This window comes from Podarcis erhardii (genome assembly GCF_964252035.2).
Source record: "Podarcis erhardii genome assembly, chromosome: 5".
In the NCBI taxonomy this organism is placed as follows: domain Eukaryota; kingdom Metazoa; phylum Chordata; class Lepidosauria; order Squamata; family Lacertidae; genus Podarcis; species Podarcis erhardii.
The window spans coordinates 9,647,799-9,670,282 of record NC_138509.1 but is presented as its reverse complement, the minus strand read 5'-3'; positions in this window follow the sequence as shown (position 1 = coordinate 9,670,282).

The following is a 22,484-nucleotide window of genomic DNA, read 5'->3' as shown; positions in this document are numbered from 1 at the left end:
GGCAGAAATAGATTTTTTTGAAAAAATCCCTAAGCCCCGGGGTCACAATTTCCTCAAAAATCTGACTTTCGGAAATACACTCAAAAATGGTGCCAAACGGTTGCAAATGCTCCCCTGAGAGGTTTTGCAGTTGAAACAGAAGGCTTTTTATCACAGGAAAAGAAATCAGCCCTCAACAATTGGACAGGCAGAAAAAGATTTTTTTGAAAAAATCCCTAAGCCCCGGGGTCACAATTTCCTCAAAAATCTGACTTTCGGCAATTCACTCAAAAATGGTGCCAAACGGTTGCAAATGCTCCCCTGAGAGGTTTTGCAGTCGAGACAGAAGGCTTTTTATCACAGGAAAAGAAATCAGCCCTCAACAACTGGACCGGCAGAAAAGGTTTTTTTGAAAAAATCCCTAAGCCCCGGGGTCACAATTTCCTCAAAAATCTGACTTTCGGAAATACACTCAAAAATGGTGCCAAACGGTTGCAAATGCTCCGCTGAGAGGTTTTGCAGTTGAAACAGAAGGCTTTTTATCACAGGAGAAGAAATCAGCCCTCAACAATTGGACCGGCAGAAAAAGATTTTTTTGAAAAAATCCCTAAGCCCCGGGGTCACAATTTAATAAAAAATCTGACTTTCGGCAATTCACTAAAAAATGGTGCCAAACGGTTGCAAATGCTCCCTTGAGAGGTTTTGCAGTCGAGACAGAAGGCTTTTTATCACAGGAAAAGAAATCAGCCCTCAACAACTGGACCGGCAGAAAAAGATTTTTTTGAAAAAATCCCTAAGCCCCGGGGTCAAAATTTCCTCAAAAATCTGACTTTCGGAAATACAGTCAAAAATAGTGCCAAACGGTTGCAAATGCTCCCCTGAGAGGTTTTGCAGTCGAGACAGAAGGCTTTTTATCACAGGAAAAGAAATCAGCCCTCAAAAACTGGAGCGGCAGAAAAAGATGTTTTTGAAAAAATCCCTAAGCCCCGGGGTCACAATTTCCTCAAAAATCTGACTTTCGGCAATTCACTCAAAAATGGTGCCAAACGGTTGCAAATGCTCCCGTGAGAGGTTTTGCAGTTGAAACAGAAGGCTTTTTATCACAGGAAAAGAAATCAGCCCTCAACAACTTCACCGGCAGAAATAGATTTTTTTGAAAAAATCCCTAAGCCCCGGGGTCACAATTTCCTCAAAAATCTGACTTTCGGAAATACACTCAAAAATGGTGCCAAACGGTTGCAAATGCTCCCCTGAGAGGTTTTGCACTCGAAACAGAAGGCTTTTTATCACAGGAAAAGAAATCAGCCCTCAACAACATAACCGGCAGAAAAAGATTTTTTTGAAAAAAACCCTAAGCCCCGGGGTCACAATTTCCTCAAAAATCTGACTTTCGGCAATTCACTCAAAAATGGTGCCAAACGGTTGCAAATGCTCTCCTGAGAGGTTTTGCAGTCTAAACAGAAGGCTTTTTATCACAGGAAAAGTAATCAGCCCTCAACAACTGGACCGGCAGAAAAAGATTTTTTTGAAAAAATCCCTAAGCCCCGGGGTCACAATTTCCTCAAAAATCTGACTTTCGGCCATTCACTCAAAAATGGTGCCAAACGGTAGGACATGCTCCCCTGAGAGGTTTTGCAGTCGAAACAGAAGGCTTTTTATCACAGGAAAAGAAATCAGCCCTCAACAATTGGACCGGCAGAAAAAGATTTTTTTGAAAAAATCCCTAAGCCCCGGGGTCACAATTTCCTCAAAAATCTGACTTTCGGCAATTCACTCAAAAATGGTGCCAAACGGTTGCAAATGCTCCCCTGAGAGGTTTGGCAGTCGAGACAGAAGGCTTTTTATCACAGGAAAAGAAATCAGCCCTCAAAAACAGGAGCGGAAGAAAAAGATGTTTTTGAAAAAATCCCTAAGCCCCGGGGTCACAATTTCCTCAAAAATCTGACTTTCGGCAATTCACTCAAAAATGGTGCCAAACGGTTGCAAATGCTCCCGTGAGAGGTTTTGCAGTTGAAACAGAAGGCTTTTTATCACAGGAAAAGAAATCAGCCCTCAACAACTGAACCGGCAGAAATAGATTTTTTTGAAAAAATCCCTAAGCCCCGGGGTCACAATTTCCTCAAAAATCTGACTTTCGGAAATACACTCAAAAATGGTGCCAAACGGTTGCAAATGCTCCCCTGAGAGGTTTTGCAGTTGAAACAGAAGGCTTTTTATCACAGGAAAAGAAATCAGCCCTCAACAATTGGACAGGCAGAAAAAGATTTTTTTGAAAAAATCCCTAAGCCCCGGGGTCACAATTTCCTCAAAAATCTGACTTTCGGCAATTCACTCAAAAATGGTGCCAAACGGTTGCAAATGCTCCCCTGAGAGGTTTTGCAGTCGAGACAGAAGGCTTTTTATCACAGGAAAAGAAATCAGCCCTCAACAACTGGACCGGCAGAAAAGGTTTTTTTGAAAAAATCCCTAAGCCCCGGGGTCACAATTTCCTCAAAAATCTGACTTTCGGAAATACACTCAAAAATGGTGCCAAACGGTTGCAAATGCTCCGCTGAGAGGTTTTGCAGTTGAAACAGAAGGCTTTTTATCACAGGAGAAGAAATCAGCCCTCAACAATTGGACCGGCAGAAAAAGATTTTTTTGAAAAAATCCCTAAGCCCCGGGGTCACAATTTAATAAAAAATCTGACTTTCGGCAATTCACTAAAAAATGGTGCCAAACGGTTGCAAATGCTCCCCTGAGAGGTTTTGCAGTCGAGACAGAAGGCTTTTTATCACAGGAAAAGAAATCAGCCCTCAACAACTGGACCGGCAGAAAAAGATTTTTTTGAAAAAATCCCTAAGCCCCGGGGTCAAAATTTCCTCAAAAATCTGACTTTCGGAAATACAGTCAAAAATAGTGCCAAACGGTTGCAAATGCTCCCCTGAGAGGTTTTGCAGTCGAGACAGAAGGCTTTTTATCACAGGAAAAGAAATCAGCCCTCAAAAACTGGAGCGGCAGAAAAAGATGTTTTTGAAAAAATCCCTAAGCCCCGGGGTCACAATTTCCTCAAAAATCTGACTTTCGGCAATTCACTCAAAAATGGTGCCAAACGGTTGCAAATGCTCCCGTGAGAGGTTTTGCAGTTGAAACAGAATGCTTTTTATCACAGGAAAAGAAATCAGCCCTCAACAACTGAACCGGCAGAAATAGATTTTTTTGAAAAAATCCCTAAGCCCCGGGGTCACAATTTCCTCAAAAATCTGACTTTCGGAAATACACTCAAAAATGGTGCCAAACGGTTGCAAATGCTCCCCTGAGAGGTTTTTTCAGTTGAAACAGAAGGCTTTTTATCACAGGAGAAGAAATCAGCCCTCAACAATTGGACAGGCAGAAAAAGATTTTTTTGAAAAAATCCCTAAGCCCCGGGGTCACAATTTCATCAAAAATCTGACTTTCGGCAATTCACTAAAAAATGGTGCCAAACGGTTGCAAATGCTCCCCTGAGAGGTTTTGCAGTCGAGACAGAAGGCTTTTTATCACAGGAAAAGAAATCAGCCCTCAACAACTGGACCGGCAGAAAAGGTTTTTTTGAAAAAATCCCTAAGCCCCGGGGTCACAATTTCCTCAAAAATCTGACTTTCGGCAATTCACTCAAAAATGGTGCCAAACGGTTGCAAATGCTCCCCTGAGAGGTTTTGCAGTCGAGACAGAAGGCTTTTTATCACAGGAAAAGAAATCAGCCCTCAACAACATAACTGGCAGAAAAAGATTTTTTTGAAAAAATCCCTAAGCCCCGGGGTCACAATTTCCTCAAAAATCTGACTTTCGGCAATTCACTCAAAAATGGTGCCAAACGGTTGCACATGCTCCCCTGAGAGGTTTTGCAGTTGAAACAGAAGGCTTTTTATCACAGGAAAAGAAATCAGCCCTCAACAACTTAACCGGCAGAAAAAGATTTTTTTTGAAAAAATCCCTAAGCCCCGGGGTCAAAATTTCCTCAAAAATCTGACTTTCGGAAATACAGTCAAAAATAGTGCCAAACGGTTGCAAATGCTCCCCTGAGAGGTTTTGCAGTCGAGACAGAAGGCTTTTTATCACAGGAAAAGAAATCAGCCCTCAACAACTGGACCGGCAGAAAAAGATTTTTTTGAAAAAATCCCTAAGCCCCGGGGTCACAATTTCCTCAAAAATCTGACTTTCGGCAATTCACTCAAAAATGGTGCCAAACGGTTGCAAATGCTCCCCTGAGAGGTTTTGCAGTCGAGACAGAAGGCTTTTTATCACAGGAAAAGAAATCAGCCCTCAACAACTGGACCGGCAGAAAAAGATTTTTTTGAAAAAATCCCTAAGCCCCGGGGTCACAATTTCCTCAAAAATCTGACTTTCGGCAATTCACTCAAAAATGGTGCCAAACGGGTGCAAATGCTCCCCTGAGAGGTTTTGCAGTCGAGACAGAAGGCTTTTTATCACAGGAAAAGAAATCAGCCCTCAACAACATAACTGGCAGAAAAAGATTTTTTTGAAAAAATTCCTTAGCCCCGGGATCACAATTTCCTCAAAAATCTGACTTTCGGCAATTCACTCAAAAATGGTGCCAAACGGTTGCACATGCTCCCCTGAAAGGTTGTGCAGTTGAAACAGAAGGCTTTTTATCACAGGAAAAGAAATCAGCCCTCAACAACTTAACCGGCAGAAAAAGATTTTTTTTGAAAAAATCCCTAAGCCCCGGGGTCAAAATTTCCTCAAAAATCTGACTTTCGGAAATACAGTCAAAAATAGTGCCAAACGGTTGCAAATGCTCCCCTGAGAGGTTTTGCAGTCGAGACAGAAGGCTTTTTATCACAGGAAAAGAAATCAGCCCTCAACAACTGGACCGGCAGAAAAAGATTTTTTTGAAAAAATCCCTAAGCCCCGGGGTCACAATTTCCTCAAAAATCTGACTTTCGGCAATTCACTCAAAAATGGTGCCAAACGGTTGCAAATGTTCCCCTGAGAGGTTTTGCAGTCGAGACAGAAGGCTTTTTATCACAGGAAAAGAAATCAGCCCTCAACAACTGGACCGGCAGAAAAAGATTTTTTTGAAAAAATCCCTAAGCCCCGGGGTCACAATTTCCTCAAAAATCTGACTTTCGGCAATTCACTCAAAAATGGTGCCAAACGGGTGCAAATGCTCCCCTGAGAGGTTTTACAGTTGAAACAGAAGGCTTTTTATCACAGGAAAAGAAATCAGCCCTCAACAACTTAACCGGCAGAAAAAGATTTTTTTGAAAAAATCCCTAAGCCCCGGGGTCACAATTTCCTCAAAAATCTGACTTTCGGCAATTCACTCAAAAATGGTGCCAAACGGGTGCAAATGCTCCCCTGAGAGGTTTTACAGTTGAAACAGAAGGCTTTTTATCACAGGAAAAGAAATCAGCCCTCAACAACTTAACCGGCAGAAAAAGATTTTTTTGAAAAAATCCCTAAGCCCCGGGGTCACAATTTCCTCAAAAATCTGACTTTCGGCAATTCACTCAAAAATGGTGCCAAACGGTTGCAAATGCTCCCCTGAGAGGTTTTGCAGTCGAGACAGAAGGCTTTTTATCACAGGAAAAGAAATCAGCCCTCAACAACATAACTGGCAGAAAAAGATTTTTTTGAAAAAATCCCTAAGCCCCGGGATCACAATTTCCTCAAAAATCTGACTTTCGGCAATTCACTCAAAAATGGTGCCAAACGGTTGCACATGCTCCCCTGAGAGGTTGTGCAGTTGAAACAGAAGGCTTTTTATCACAGGAAAAGAAATCAGCCCTCAACAACTTAACCGGCAGAAAAAGATTTTTTTTGAAAAAATCCCTAAGCCCCGGGGTCAAAATTTCCTCAAAAATCTGACTTTCGGAAATACAGTCAAAAATAGTGCCAAACGGTTGCAAATGCTCCCCTGAGAGGTTTTGCAGTCGAGACAGAAGGCTTTTTATCACAGGAAAAGAAATCAGCCCTCAACAACTGGACCGGCAGAAAAAGATTTTTTTGAAAAAATCCCTAAGCCCCGGGGTCACAATTTCCTCAAAAATCTGACTTTCGGCAATTCACTCAAAAATGGTGCCAAACGGTTGCAAATGCTCCCCTGAGAGGTTTTGCAGTCGAGACAGAAGGCTTTTTATCACAGGAAAAGAAATCAGCCCTCAACAACTGGACCGGCAGAAAAAGATTTTTTTGAAAAAATCCCTAAGCCCCGGGGTCACAATTTCATAAAAAATCTGACTTTCGGCAATTCACTCAAAAATGGTGCCAAACGGTTGCAAATGCTCCCCTGAGAGGTTTTGCAGTCGAGACAGAAGGCTTTTTATCACAGGAAAAGAAATCAGCCCTCAACAACTGGACCGGCAGAAAAAGATTTTTTTGAAAAAATCCCTAAGCCCCGGGGTCACAATTTCCTCAAAAATCTGACTTTCGGCAATTCACTCAAAAATGGTGCCAAACGGTTGCACATGCTCCCCTGAGAGGTTTTGCAGTTGAAACAGAAGGCTTTTTATCACAGGAAAAGAAATCAGCCCTCAACAATTGGACCGGCAGAAAAAGATTTTTTTGAAAAAATCCCTAAGCCCCGGGGTCACAATTTCATCAAAAATCTGACTTTCAGCAATTCACTAAAAAATGGTGCCAAACGGTTGCAAATGCTCCCCTGAGAGGTTTTGCAGTCGAGACAGAAGGCTTTTTATCACAGGAAAAGAAATCAGCCCTCAACAACTGGACCGGCAGAAAAAGATTTTTTTGAAAAAATCCCTAAGCCCCGGGGTCACAATTTCCTCAAAAATCTGACTTTCGGAAATACACTCAAAAATGGTGCCAAACGGTTGCAAATGCTCTCCTGAGAGGTTTTGCAGTCGAAACAGAAGGCTTTTTATCACAGGAAAAGAAATCAGCCCTCAACAACTGGACCGGCAGAAAAAGATTTTTTTGAAAAAATCCCTAAGCCCCGGGGTCACAATTTCCTCAAAAATCTGACTTTCGGCAATACACTCAAAAATGGTGCCAAACGGTTGCAAATGCTCCCCTGAGAGGTTTTGCAGTCGAAACAGAAGGCTTTTTATCACAGGAAAAGAAATCAGCCCTCAACAACATAACTGGCAGAAAAAGATTTTTTTGAAAAAATCCTTAAGCCCCGGGGTCACAATTTCATAAAAAATCTGACTTTCGGAAATACACTCAAAAATGGTGCCAAACGGTTGCAAATGCTCCCCTGAGAGGTTTTGCAGTTGAAACAGAAGGCTTTTTATCACAGGAGAAGAAATCAGCCCTCAACAATTGGACAGGCAGAAAAAGATTTTTTTGAAAAAATCCCTAAGCCCCGGGGTCACAATTTCCTCAAAAATCTGACTTTCGGCAATTCACTCAAAAATGGTGCCAAACGGTTGCACATGCTCCCCTGAGAGGTTTTGCAGTTGAAACAGAAGGCTTTTTATCACAGGAAAAGAAATCAGCCCTCAACAATTGGACAGGCAGAAAAAGATTTTTTTGAAAAAATCCCTAAGCCCCGGGGTCACAATTTCATCAAAAATCTGACTTTCAGCAATTCACTAAAAAATGGTGCCAAACGGTTGCAAATGCTCCCCTGAGAGGTTTTGCAGTCGAGACAGAAGGCTTTTTATCACAGGAAAAGAAATCAGCCCTCAACAACTGGACCGGCAGAAAAAGATTTTTTTGAAAAAATCCCTAAGCCCCGGGGTCACAATTTCCTCAAAAATCTGACTTTCGGCAATACACTCAAAAATGGTGCCAAACGGTTGCAAATGCTCTCCTGAGAGGTTTTGCAATTGAAACAGAAGGCTTTTTATCACAGGAAAAGAAATCAGCCCTCAACAACTGGACCGGCAGAAAAAGATTTTTTTGAAAAAATCCCTAAGCCCCGGGGTCACAATTTCCTCAAAAATCTGACTTTCGGCAATACACTCAAAAATGGTGCCAAACGGTTGCAAATGCTCCCCTGAGAGGTTTTGCAGTCGAGACAGAAGGCTTTTTATCACAGGAAAAGAAATCAGCCCTCAACAACATAACTGGCAGAAAAAGATTTTTTTGAAAAAATCCCTAAGCCCCGGGGTCACAATTTCCTCAAAAATCTGACTTTCGGCAATTCACTCAAAAATGGTGCCAAACGGTTGCAAGTGCTCCCCTGAGAGGTTTTGCAGTCGAAACAGAAGGCTTTTTATCACAGGAAAAGAAATCAGCCCTCAACAACTGGACCGGCAGAAAAAGATTTTTTTGAAAAAATCCCTAAGCCCCGGGGTCACAATTTCCTCAAAAATCTGACTTTCGGCAATTCACTCAAAAATGGTGCCAAACGGGTGCAAATGCTCCCCTGAGAGGTTTTACAGTTGAAACAGAAGGCTTTTTATCACAGGAAAAGAAATCAGCCCTCAACAACTTAACCGGCAGAAAAAGATTTTTTTGAAAAAATCCCTAAGCCCCGGGGTCACAATTTCCTCAAAAATCTGACTTTCGGCAAATCACTCAAAAATGGTGCCAAACGGTTGCAAATGCTCCCCTGAGAGGTTTTGCAGTCGAGACAGAAGGCTTTTTATCACAGGAAAAGAAATCAGCCCTCAACAACATAACTGGCAGAAAAAGATTTTTTTGAAAAAATCCCTAAGCCCCGGGATCACAATTTCCTCAAAAATCTGACTTTCGGCAATTCACTCAAAAATGGTGCCAAACGGTTGCACATGCTCCCCTGAGAGGTTGTGCAGTTGAAACAGAAGGCTTTTTATCACAGGAAAAGAAATCAGCCCTCAACAACTTAACCGGCAGAAAAAGATTTTTTTTGAAAAAATCCCTAAGCCCCGGGGTCAAAATTTCCTCAAAAATCTGACTTTCGGAAATACAGTCAAAAATAGTGCCAAACGGTTGCAAATGCTCCCCTGAGAGGTTTTGCAGTCGAGACAGAAGGCTTTTTATCACAGGAAAAGAAATCAGCCCTCAACAACTGGACCGGCAGAAAAAGATTTTTTTGAAAAAATCCCTAAGCCCCGGGGTCACAATTTCCTCAAAAATCTGACTTTCGGCAATTCACTCAAAAATGGTGCCAAACGGTTGCAAATGCTCCCCTGAGAGGTTTTGCAGTCGAGACAGAAGGCTTTTTATCACAGGAAAAGAAATCAGCCCTCAACAACTGGACCGGCAGAAAAAGATTTTTTTGAAAAAATCCCTAAGCCCCGGGGTCACAATTTCCTCAAAAATCTGACTTTCGGCAATTCACTCAAAAATGGTGCCAAACGGGTGCAAATGCTCCCCTGAGAGGTTTTACAGTTGAAACAGAAGGCTTTTTATCACAGGAAAAGAAATCAGCCCTCAACAACTTAACCGGCAGAAAAAGATTTTTTTGAAAAAATCCCTAAGCCCCGGGGTCACAATTTCATCGAAAATCTGACTTTCGGCAATTGACTCAAACATGGTGCCAAACGGTTGCAAATGCTCCCCTGAGAGGTTTTGCAGTTGAAACAGAAGGCTTTTTATCACAGGAAAAGAAATCAGCCCTCAACAACTGGACCGGCAGAAAAAGATTTTTTTGAAAAAATCCCTAAGCCCCGGGGTCACAATTTCATAAAAAATCTGACTTTCGGCAATTCACTCAAAAATGGTGCCAAACGGTTGCAAATGCTCCCCTGAGAGGTTTTGCAGTCGAGACAGAAGGCTTTTTATCACAGGAAAAGAAATCAGCCCTCAACAACTGGACCGGCAGAAAAAGATTTTTTTGAAAAAATCCCTAAGCCCCGGGGTCACAATTTCCTCAAAAATCTGACTTTCGGCAATTCACTCAAAAATGGTGCCAAACGGTTGCACATGCTCCCCTGAGAGGTTTTGCAGTTGAAACAGAAGGCTTTTTATCACAGGAAAAGAAATCAGCCCTCAACAATTGGACCGGCAGAAAAAGATTTTTTTGAAAAAATCCCTAAGCCCCGGGGTCACAATTTCATCAAAAATCTGACTTTCAGCAATTCACTAAAAAATGGTGCCAAACGGTTGCAAATGCTCCCCTGAGAGGTTTTGCAGTCGAGACAGAAGGCTTTTTATCACAGGAAAAGAAATCAGCCCTCAACAACTGGACCGGCAGAAAAAGATTTTTTTGAAAAAATCCCTAAGCCCCGGGGTCACAATTTCCTCAAAAATCTGACTTTCGGAAATACACTCAAAAATGGTGCCAAACGGTTGCAAATGCTCTCCTGAGAGGTTTTGCAGTCGAGACAGAAGGCTTTTTATCACAGGAAAAGAAATCAGCCCTCAAAAACTGGAGCGGCAGAAAAAGATGTTTTTGAAAAAATCCCTAAGCCCCGGGGTCACAATTTCCTCAAAAATCTGACTTTCGGCAATTCACTCAAAAATGGTGCCAAACGGTTGCAAATGCTCCCGTGAGAGGTTTTGCAGTTGAAACAGAATGCTTTTTATCACAGGAAAAGAAATCAGCCCTCAACAACTGAACCGGCAGAAATAGATTTTTTTGAAAAAATCCCTAAGCCCCGGGGTCACAATTTCCTCAAAAATCTGACTTTCGGAAATACACTCAAAAATGGTGCCAAACGGTTGCAAATGCTCCCCTGAGAGGTTTTTTCAGTTGAAACAGAAGGCTTTTTATCACAGGAGAAGAAATCAGCCCTCAACAATTGGACAGGCAGAAAAAGATTTTTTTGAAAAAATCCCTAAGCCCCGGGGTCACAATTTCATCAAAAATCTGACTTTCGGCAATTCACTAAAAAATGGTGCCAAACGGTTGCAAATGCTCCCCTGAGAGGTTTTGCAGTCGAGACAGAAGGCTTTTTATCACAGGAAAAGAAATCAGCCCTCAACAACTGGACCGGCAGAAAAGGTTTTTTTGAAAAAATCCCTAAGCCCCGGGGTCACAATTTCCTCAAAAATCTGACTTTCGGCAATTCACTCAAAAATGGTGCCAAACGGTTGCAAATGCTCCCCTGAGAGGTTTTGCAGTCGAGACAGAAGGCTTTTTATCACAGGAAAAGAAATCAGCCCTCAACAACATAACTGGCAGAAAAAGATTTTTTTGAAAAAATCCCTAAGCCCCGGGGTCACAATTTCCTCAAAAATCTGACTTTCGGCAATTCACTCAAAAATGGTGCCAAACGGTTGCACATGCTCCCCTGAGAGGTTTTGCAGTTGAAACAGAAGGCTTTTTATCACAGGAAAAGAAATCAGCCCTCAACAACTTAACCGGCAGAAAAAGATTTTTTTTGAAAAAATCCCTAAGCCCCGGGGTCAAAATTTCCTCAAAAATCTGACTTTCGGAAATACAGTCAAAAATAGTGCCAAACGGTTGCAAATGCTCCCCTGAGAGGTTTTGCAGTCGAGACAGAAGGCTTTTTATCACAGGAAAAGAAATCAGCCCTCAACAACTGGACCGGCAGAAAAAGATTTTTTTGAAAAAATCCCTAAGCCCCGGGGTCACAATTTCCTCAAAAATCTGACTTTCGGCAATTCACTCAAAAATGGTGCCAAACGGTTGCAAATGCTCCCCTGAGAGGTTTTGCAGTCGAGACAGAAGGCTTTTTATCACAGGAAAAGAAATCAGCCCTCAACAACTGGACCGGCAGAAAAAGATTTTTTTGAAAAAATCCCTAAGCCCCGGGGTCACAATTTCCTCAAAAATCTGACTTTCGGCAATTCACTCAAAAATGGTGCCAAACGGGTGCAAATGCTCCCCTGAGAGGTTTTGCAGTCGAGACAGAAGGCTTTTTATCACAGGAAAAGAAATCAGCCCTCAACAACATAACTGGCAGAAAAAGATTTTTTTGAAAAAATTCCTTAGCCCCGGCATCACAATTTCCTCAAAAATCTGACTTTCGGCAATTCACTCAAAAATGGTGCCAAACGGTTGCACATGCTCCCCTGAAAGGTTGTGCAGTTGAAACAGAAGGCTTTTTATCACAGGAAAAGAAATCAGCCCTCAACAACTTAACCGGCAGAAAAAGATTTTTTTTGAAAAAATCCCTAAGCCCCGGGGTCAAAATTTCCTCAAAAATCTGACTTTCGGAAATACAGTCAAAAATAGTGCCAAACGGTTGCAAATGCTCCCCTGAGAGGTTTTGCAGTCGAGACAGAAGGCTTTTTATCACAGGAAAAGAAATCAGCCCTCAACAACTGGACCGGCAGAAAAAGATTTTTTTGAAAAAATCCCTAAGCCCCGGGGTCACAATTTCCTCAAAAATCTGACTTTCGGCAATTCACTCAAAAATGGTGCCAAACGGTTGCAAATGTTCCCCTGAGAGGTTTTGCAGTCGAGACAGAAGGCTTTTTATCACAGGAAAAGAAATCAGCCCTCAACAACTGGACCGGCAGAAAAAGATTTTTTTGAAAAAATCCCTAAGCCCCGGGGTCACAATTTCCTCAAAAATCTGACTTTCGGCAATTCACTCAAAAATGGTGCCAAACGGGTGCAAATGCTCCCCTGAGAGGTTTTACAGTTGAAACAGAAGGCTTTTTATCACAGGAAAAGAAATCAGCCCTCAACAACTTAACCGGCAGAAAAAGATTTTTTTGAAAAAATCCCTAAGCCCCGGGGTCACAATTTCCTCAAAAATCTGACTTTCGGCAATTCACTCAAAAATGGTGCCAAACGGGTGCAAATGCTCCCCTGAGAGGTTTTACAGTTGAAACAGAAGGCTTTTTATCACAGGAAAAGAAATCAGCCCTCAACAACTTAACCGGCAGAAAAAGATTTTTTTGAAAAAATCCCTAAGCCCCGGGGTCACAATTTCCTCAAAAATCTGACTTTCGGCAATTCACTCAAAAATGGTGCCAAACGGTTGCAAATGCTCCCCTGAGAGGTTTTGCAGTCGAGACAGAAGGCTTTTTATCACAGGAAAAGAAATCAGCCCTCAACAACATAACTGGCAGAAAAAGATTTTTTTGAAAAAATCCCTAAGCCCCGGGATCACAATTTCCTCAAAAATCTGACTTTCGGCAATTCACTCAAAAATGGTGCCAAACGGTTGCACATGCTCCCCTGAGAGGTTGTGCAGTTGAAACAGAAGGCTTTTTATCACAGGAAAAGAAATCAGCCCTCAACAACTTAACCGGCAGAAAAAGATTTTTTTTGAAAAAATCCCTAAGCCCCGGGGTCAAAATTTCCTCAAAAATCTGACTTTCGGAAATACAGTCAAAAATAGTGCCAAACGGTTGCAAATGCTCCCCTGAGAGGTTTTGCAGTCGAGACAGAAGGCTTTTTATCACAGGAAAAGAAATCAGCCCTCAACAACTGGACCGGCAGAAAAAGATTTTTTTGAAAAAATCCCTAAGCCCCGGGGTCACAATTTCCTCAAAAATCTGACTTTCGGCAATTCACTCAAAAATGGTGCCAAACGGTTGCAAATGCTCCCCTGAGAGGTTTTGCAGTCGAGACAGAAGGCTTTTTATCACAGGAAAAGAAATCAGCCCTCAACAACTGGACCGGCAGAAAAAGATTTTTTTGAAAAAATCCCTAAGCCCCGGGGTCACAATTTCATAAAAAATCTGACTTTCGGCAATTCACTCAAAAATGGTGCCAAACGGTTGCAAATGCTCCCCTGAGAGGTTTTGCAGTCGAGACAGAAGGCTTTTTATCACAGGAAAAGAAATCAGCCCTCAACAACTGGACCGGCAGAAAAAGATTTTTTTGAAAAAATCCCTAAGCCCCGGGGTCACAATTTCCTCAAAAATCTGACTTTCGGCAATTCACTCAAAAATGGTGCCAAACGGTTGCACATGCTCCCCTGAGAGGTTTTGCAGTTGAAACAGAAGGCTTTTTATCACAGGAAAAGAAATCAGCCCTCAACAATTGGACCGGCAGAAAAAGATTTTTTTGAAAAAATCCCTAAGCCCCGGGGTCACAATTTCATCAAAAATCTGACTTTCAGCAATTCACTAAAAAATGGTGCCAAACGGTTGCAAATGCTCCCCTGAGAGGTTTTGCAGTCGAGACAGAAGGCTTTTTATCACAGGAAAAGAAATCAGCCCTCAACAACTGGACCGGCAGAAAAAGATTTTTTTGAAAAAATCCCTAAGCCCCGGGGTCACAATTTCCTCAAAAATCTGACTTTCGGAAATACACTCAAAAATGGTGCCAAACGGTTGCAAATGCTCTCCTGAGAGGTTTTGCAGTCGAAACAGAAGGCTTTTTATCACAGGAAAAGAAATCAGCCCTCAACAACTGGACCGGCAGAAAAAGATTTTTTTGAAAAAATCCCTAAGCCCCGGGGTCACAATTTCCTCAAAAATCTGACTTTCGGCAATACACTCAAAAATGGTGCCAAACGGTTGCAAATGCTCCCCTGAGAGGTTTTGCAGTCGAAACAGAAGGCTTTTTATCACAGGAAAAGAAATCAGCCCTCAACAACATAACTGGCAGAAAAAGATTTTTTTGAAAAAATCCTTAAGCCCCGGGGTCACAATTTCATAAAAAATCTGACTTTCGGAAATACACTCAAAAATGGTGCCAAACGGTTGCAAATGCTCCCCTGAGAGGTTTTGCAGTTGAAACAGAAGGCTTTTTATCACAGGAGAAGAAATCAGCCCTCAACAATTGGACAGGCAGAAAAAGATTTTTTTGAAAAAATCCCTAAGCCCCGGGGTCCCAATTTCCTCAAAAATCTGGCTTTCGGCAATTCACTCAAAAATGGTGCCAAACGGTTGCACATGCTCCCCTGAGAGGTTTTGCAGTTGAAACAGAAGGCTTTTTATCACAGGAAAAGAAATCAGCCCTCAACAATTGGACAGGCAGAAAAAGATTTTTTTGAAAAAATCCCTAAGCCCCGGGGTCACAATTTCATCAAAAATCTGACTTTCAGCAATTCACTAAAAAATGGTGCCAAACGGTTGCAAATGCTCCCCTGAGAGGTTTTGCAGTCGAGACAGAAGGCTTTTTATCACAGGAAAAGAAATCAGCCCTCAACAACTGGACCGGCAGAAAAAGATTTTTTTGAAAAAATCCCTAAGCCCCGGGGTCACAATTTCCTCAAAAATCTGACTTTCGGCAATACACTCAAAAATGGTGCCAAACGGTTGCAAATGCTCTCCTGAGAGGTTTTGCAATTGAAACAGAAGGCTTTTTATCACAGGAAAAGAAATCAGCCCTCAACAACTGGACCGGCAGAAAAAGATTTTTTTGAAAAAATCCCTAAGCCCCGGGGTCACAATTTCCTCAAAAATCTGACTTTCGGCAATACACTCAAAAATGGTGCCAAACGGTTGCAAATGCTCCCCTGAGAGGTTTTGCAGTCGAGACAGAAGGCTTTTTATCACAGGAAAAGAAATCAGCCCTCAACAACATAACTGGCAGAAAAAGATTTTTTTGAAAAAATCCCTAAGCCCCGGGGTCACAATTTCCTCAAAAATCTGACTTTCGGCAATTCACTCAAAAATGGTGCCAAACGGTTGCAAGTGCTCCCCTGAGAGGTTTTGCAGTCGAAACAGAAGGCTTTTTATCACAGGAAAAGAAATCAGCCCTCAACAACTGGACCGGCAGAAAAAGATTTTTTTGAAAAAATCCCTAAGCCCCGGGGTCACAATTTCCTCAAAAATCTGACTTTCGGCAATTCACTCAAAAATGGTGCCAAACGGGTGCAAATGCTCCCCTGAGAGGTTTTACAGTTGAAACAGAAGGCTTTTTATCACAGGAAAAGAAATCAGCCCTCAACAACTTAACCGGCAGAAAAAGATTTTTTTGAAAAAATCCCTAAGCCCCGGGGTCACAATTTCCTCAAAAATCTGACTTTCGGCAAATCACTCAAAAATGGTGCCAAACGGTTGCAAATGCTCCCCTGAGAGGTTTTGCAGTCGAGACAGAAGGCTTTTTATCACAGGAAAAGAAATCAGCCCTCAACAACATAACTGGCAGAAAAAGATTTTTTTGAAAAAATCCCTAAGCCCCGGGATCACAATTTCCTCAAAAATCTGACTTTCGGCAATTCACTCAAAAATGGTGCCAAACGGTTGCACATGCTCCCCTGAGAGGTTGTGCAGTTGAAACAGAAGGCTTTTTATCACAGGAAAAGAAATCAGCCCTCAACAACTTAACCGGCAGAAAAAGATTTTTTTTGAAAAAATCCCTAAGCCCCGGGGTCAAAATTTCCTCAAAAATCTGACTTTCGGAAATACAGTCAAAAATAGTGCCAAACGGTTGCAAATGCTCCCCTGAGAGGTTTTGCAGTCGAGACAGAAGGCTTTTTATCACAGGAAAAGAAATCAGCCCTCAACAACTGGACCGGCAGAAAAAGATTTTTTTGAAAAAATCCCTAAGCCCCGGGGTCACAATTTCCTCAAAAATCTGACTTTCGGCAATTCACTCAAAAATGGTGCCAAACGGTTGCAAATGCTCCCCTGAGAGGTTTTGCAGTCGAGACAGAAGGCTTTTTATCACAGGAAAAGAAATCAGCCCTCAACAACTGGACCGGCAGAAAAAGATTTTTTTGAAAAAATCCCTAAGCCCCGGGGTCACAATTTCATAAAAAATCTGACTTTCGGCAATTCACTCAAAAATGGTGCCAAACGGTTGCAAATGCTCCCCTGAGAGGTTTTGCAGTCGAGACAGAAGGCTTTTTATCACAGGAAAAGAAATCAGCCCTCAACAACTGGACCGGCAGAAAAAGATTTTTTTGAAAAAATCCCTAAGCCCCGGGGTCACAATTTCCTCAAAAATCTGACTTTCGGCAATTCACTCAAAAATGGTGCCAAACGGTTGCACATGCTCCCCTGAGAGGTTTTGCAGTTGAAACAGAAGGCTTTTTATCACAGGAAAAGAAATCAGCCCTCAACAATTGGACCGGCAGAAAAAGATTTTTTTGAAAAAATCCCTAAGCCCCGGGGTCACAATTTCATCAAAAATCTGACTTTCAGCAATTCACTAAAAAATGGTGCCAAACGGTTGCAAATGCTCCCCTGAGAGGTTTTGCAGTCGAGACAGAAGGCTTTTTATCACAGGAAAAGAAATCAGCCCTCAACAACTGGACCGGCAGAAAAAGATTTTTTTGAAAAAATCCCTAAGCCCCGGGGTCACAATTTCCTCAAAAATCTGACTTTCGGAAATACACTCAAAAATGGTGCCAAACGGTTGCAAATGCTCTCCTGAGAGGTTTTGCAGTCGAAACAGAAGGCTTTTTATCACAGGAAAAGAAATCAGCCCTCAACAACTGGACCGGCAGAAAAAGATTTTTTTGAAAAAATCCCTAAGCCCCGGGGTCACAATTTCCTCAAAAATCTGACTTTCGGCAATACACTCAAAAATGGTGCCAAACGGTTGCAAATGCTCCCCTGAGAGGTTTTGCAGTCGAAACAGAAGGCTTTTTATCACAGGAAAAGAAATCAGCCCTCAACAACATAACTGGCAGAAAAAGATTTTTTTGAAAAAATCCTTAAGCCCCGGGGTCACAATTTCATAAAAAATCTGACTTTCGGAAATACACTCAAAAATGGTGCCAAACGGTTGCAAATGCTCCCCTGAGAGGTTTTGCAGTTGAAACAGAAGGCTTTTTATCACAGGAGAAGAAATCAGCCCTCAACAATTGGACAGGCAGAAAAAGATTTTTTTGAAAAAATCCCTAAGCCCCGGGGTCCCAATTTCCTCAAAAATCTGACTTTCGGCAATTCACTCAAAAATGGTGCCAAACGGTTGCACATGCTCCCCTGAGAGGTTTTGCAGTTGAAACAGAAGGCTTTTTATCACAGGAAAAGAAATCAGCCCTCAACAATTGGACAGGCAGAAAAAGATTTTTTTGAAAAAATCCCTAAGCCCCGGGGTCACAATTTCATCAAAAATCTGACTTTCAGCAATTCACTAAAAAATGGTGCCAAACGGTTGCAAATGCTCCCCTGAGAGGTTTTGCAGTCGAGACAGAAGGCTTTTTATCACAGGAAAAGAAATCAGCCCTCAACAACTGGACCGGCAGAAAAAGATTTTTTTGAAAAAATCCCTAAGCCCCGGGGTCACAATTTCCTCAAAAATCTGACTTTCGGCAATACACTCAAAAATGGTGCCAAACGGTTGCAAATGCTCTCCTGAGAGGTTTTGCAATTGAAACAGAAGGCTTTTTATCACAGGAAAAGAAATCAGCCCTCAACAACTGGACCGGCAGAAAAAGATTTTTTTGAAAAAATCCCTAAGCCCCGGGGTCACAATTTCCTCAAAAATCTGACTTTCGGCAATACACTCAAAAATGGTGCCAAACGGTTGCAAATGCTCCCCTGAGAGGTTTTGCAGTCGAGACAGAAGGCTTTTTATCACAGGAAAAGAAATCAGCCCTCAACAACATAACTGGCAGAAAAAGATTTTTTTGAAAAAATCCCTAAGCCCCGGGGTCACAATTTCCTCAAAAATCTGACTTTCGGCAATTCACTCAAAAATGGTGCCAAACGGTTGCAAGTGCTCCCCTGAGAGGTTTTGCAGTCGAAACAGAAGGCTTTTTATCACAGGAAAAGAAATCAGCCCTCAACAACTGGACCGGCAGAAAAAGATTTTTTTGAAAAAATCCCTAAGCCCCGGGGTCACAATTTCCTCAAAAATCTGACTTTCGGCAATTCACTCAAAAATGGTGCCAAACGGGTGCAAATGCTCCCCTGAGAGGTTTTACAGTTGAAACAGAAGGCTTTTTATCACAGGAAAAGAAATCAGCCCTCAACAACTTAACCGGCAGAAAAAGATTTTTTTGAAAAAATCCCTAAGCCCCGGGGTCACAATTTCCTCAAAAATCTGACTTTCGGCAAATCACTCAAAAATGGTGCCAAACGGTTGCAAATGCTCCCCTGAGAGGTTTTGCAGTCGAGACAGAAGGCTTTTTATCACAGGAAAAGAAATCAGCCCTCAACAACATAACTGGCAGAAAAAGATTTTTTTGAAAAAATCCCTAAGCCCCGGGATCACAATTTCCTCAAAAATCTGACTTTCGGCAATTCACTCAAAAATGGTGCCAAACGGTTGCACATGCTCCCCTGAGAGGTTGTGCAGTTGAAACAGAAGGCTTTTTATCACAGGAAAAGAAATCAGCCCTCAACAACTTAACCGGCAGAAAAAGATTTTTTTTGAAAAAATCCCTAAGCCCCGGGGTCAAAATTTCCTCAAAAATCTGACTTTCGGAAATACAGTCAAAAATAGTGCCAAACGGTTGCAAATGCTCCCCTGAGAGGTTTTGCAGTCGAGACAGAAGGCTTTTTATCACAGGAAAAGAAATCAGCCCTCAACAACTGGACCGGCAGAAAAAGATTTTTTTGAAAAAATCCCTAAGCCCCGGGGTCACAATTTCCTCAAAAATCTGACTTTCGGCAATTCACTCAAAAATGGTGCCAAACGGTTGCAAATGCTCCCCTGAGAGGTTTTGCAGTCGAGACAGAAGGCTTTTTATCACAGGAAAAGAAATCAGCCCTCAACAACTGGACCGGCAGAAAAAGATTTTTTTGAAAAAATCCCTAAGCCCCGGGGTCACAATTTCCTCAAAAATCTGACTTTCGGCAATTCACTCAAAAATGGTGCCAAACGGGTGCAAATGCTCCCCTGAGAGGTTTTACAGTTGAAACAGAAGGCTTTTTATCACAGGAAAAGAAATCAGCCCTCAACAACTTAACCGGCAGAAAAAGATTTTTTTGAAAAAATCCCTAAGCCCCGGGGTCACAATTTCATCGAAAATCTGACTTTCGGCAATTGACTCAAACATGGTGCCAAACGGTTGCAAATGCTCCCCTGAGAGGTTTTGCAGTTGAAACAGAAGGCTTTTTATCACAGGAAAAGAAATCAGCCCTCAACAACTGGACCGGCAGAAAAAGATTTTTTTGAAAAAATCCCTAAGCCCCGGGGTCACAATTTCATAAAAAATCTGACTTTCGGCAATTCACTCAAAAATGGTGCCAAACGGTTGCAAATGCTCCCCTGAGAGGTTTTGCAGTCGAGACAGAAGGCTTTTTATCACAGGAAAAGAAATCAGCCCTCAACAACTGGACCGGCAGAAAAAGATTTTTTTGAAAAAATCCCTAAGCCCCGGGGTCACAATTTCCTCAAAAATCTGACTTTCGGCAATTCACTCAAAAATGGTGCCAAACGGTTGCACATGCTCCCCTGAGAGGTTTTGCAGTTGAAACAGAAGGCTTTTTATCACAGGAAAAGAAATCAGCCCTCAACAATTGGACCGGCAGAAAAAGATTTTTTTGAAAAAATCCCTAAGCCCCGGGGTCACAATTTCATCAAAAATCTGACTTTCAGCAATTCACTAAAAAATGGTGCCAAACGGTTGCAAATGCTCCCCTGAGAGGTTTTGCAGTCGAGACAGAAGGCTTTTTATCACAGGAAAAGAAATCAGCCCTCAACAACTGGACCGGCAGAAAAAGATTTTTTTGAAAAAATCCCTAAGCCCCGGGGTCACAATTTCCTCAAAAATCTGACTTTCGGAAATACACTCAAAAATGGTGCCAAACGGTTGCAAATGCTCTCCTGAGAGGTTTTGCAGTCGAAACAGAAGGCTTTTTATCACAGGAAAAGAAATCAGCCCTCAACAACTGGACCGGCAGAAAAAGATTTTTTTGAAAAAATCCCTAAGCCCCGGGGTCACAATTTCCTCAAAAATCTGACTTTCGGCAATACACTCAAAAATGGTGCCAAACGGTTGCAAATGCTCCCCTGAGAGGTTTTGCAGTCGAAACAGAAGGCTTTTTATCGAAGGAAAAGAAATCAGCCCTCAACAACATAACTGGCAGAAAAAGATTTTTTTGAAAAAATCCTTAAGCCCCGGGGTCACAATTTCATAAAAAATCTGACTTTCGGAAATACACTCAAAAATGGTGCCAAACGGTTGCAAATGCTCCCCTGAGAGGTTTTGCAGTTGAAACAGAAGGCTTTTTATCACAGGAGAAGAAATCAGCCCTCAACAATTGGACAGGCAGAAAAAGATTTTTTTGAAAAAATCCCTAAGCCCCGGGGTCCCAATTTCCTCAAAAATCTGACTTTCGGCAATTCACTCAAAAATGGTGCCAAACGGTTGCACATGCTCCCCTGAGAGGTTTTGCAGTTGAAACAGAAGGCTTTTTATCACAGGAAAAGAAATCAGCCCTCAACAATTGGACAGGCAGAAAAAGATTTTTTTGAAAAAATCCCTAAGCCCCGGGGTCACAATTTCATCAAAAATCTGACTTTCAGCAATTCACTAAAAAATGGTGCCAAACGGTTGCAAATGCTCCCCTGAGAGGTTTTGCAGTCGAGACAGAAGGCTTTTTATCACAGGAAAAGAAATCAGCCCTCAACAACTGGACCGGCAGAAAAAGATTTTTTTGAAAAAATCCCTAAGCCCCGGGGTCACAATTTCCTCAAAAATCTGACTTTCGGCAATACACTCAAAAATGGTGCCAAACGGTTGCAAATGCTCTCCTGAGAGGTTTTGCAATTGAAACAGAAGGCTTTTTATCACAGGAAAAGAAATCAGCCCTCAACAACTGGACCGGCAGAAAAAGATTTTTTTGAAAAAATCCCTAAGCCCCGGGGTCACAATTTCCTCAAAAATCTGACTTTCGGCAATACACTCAAAAATGGTGCCAAACGGTTGCAAATGCTCCCCTGAGAGGTTTTGCAGTCGAGACAGAAGGCTTTTTATCACAGGAAAAGAAATCAGCCCTCAACAACATAACTGGCAGAAAAAGATTTTTTTGAAAAAATCCCTAAGCCCCGGGGTCACAATTTCCTCAAAAATCTGACTTTCGGCAATTCACTCAAAAATGGTGCCAAACGGTTGCAAGTGCTCCCCTGAGAGGTTTTGCAGTCGAAACAGAAGGCTTTTTATCACAGGAAAAGAAATCAGCCCTCAACAACTGGACCGGCAGAAAAAGATTTTTTTGAAAAAATCCCTAAGCCCCGGGGTCACAATTTCCTCAAAAATCTGACTTTCGGCAATTCACTAAAAAATGGTGCCAAACGGTTGCAAATGCTCTCCTGAGAGGTTTTGCAATTGAAACAGAAGGCTTTTTATCACAGGAAAAGAAATCAGCCCTCAACAACATAACTGGCAGAAAAAGATTTTTTTGAAAAAATCCTTAAGCCCCGGGGTCACAATTTCATAAAAAATCTGACTTTCGGAAATACACTCAAAAATGGTGCCAAACGGTTGCAAATGCTCCCCTGAGAGGTTTTGCAGTTGAAACAGAAGGCTTTTTATCACAGGAGAAGAAATCAGCCCTCAACAATTGGACAGGCAGAAAAAGATTTTTTTGAAAAAATCCCTAAGCCCCGGGGTCCCAATTTCCTCAAAAATCTGACTTTCGGCAATTCACTCAAAAATGGTGCCAAACGGTTGCACATGCTCCCCTGAGAGGTTTTGCAGTTGAAACAGAAGGCTTTTTATCACAGGAAAAGAAATCAGCCCTCAACAACTGGACCGGCAGAAAAAGATTTTTTTGAAAAAATCCCTAAGCCCCGGGGTCACAATTTCATCGAAAATCTGACTTTCGGCAATTGACTCAAACATGGTGCCAAACGGTTGCAAATGCTCCCCTGAGAGGTTTTGCAGTTGAAACAGAAGGCTTTTTATCACAGG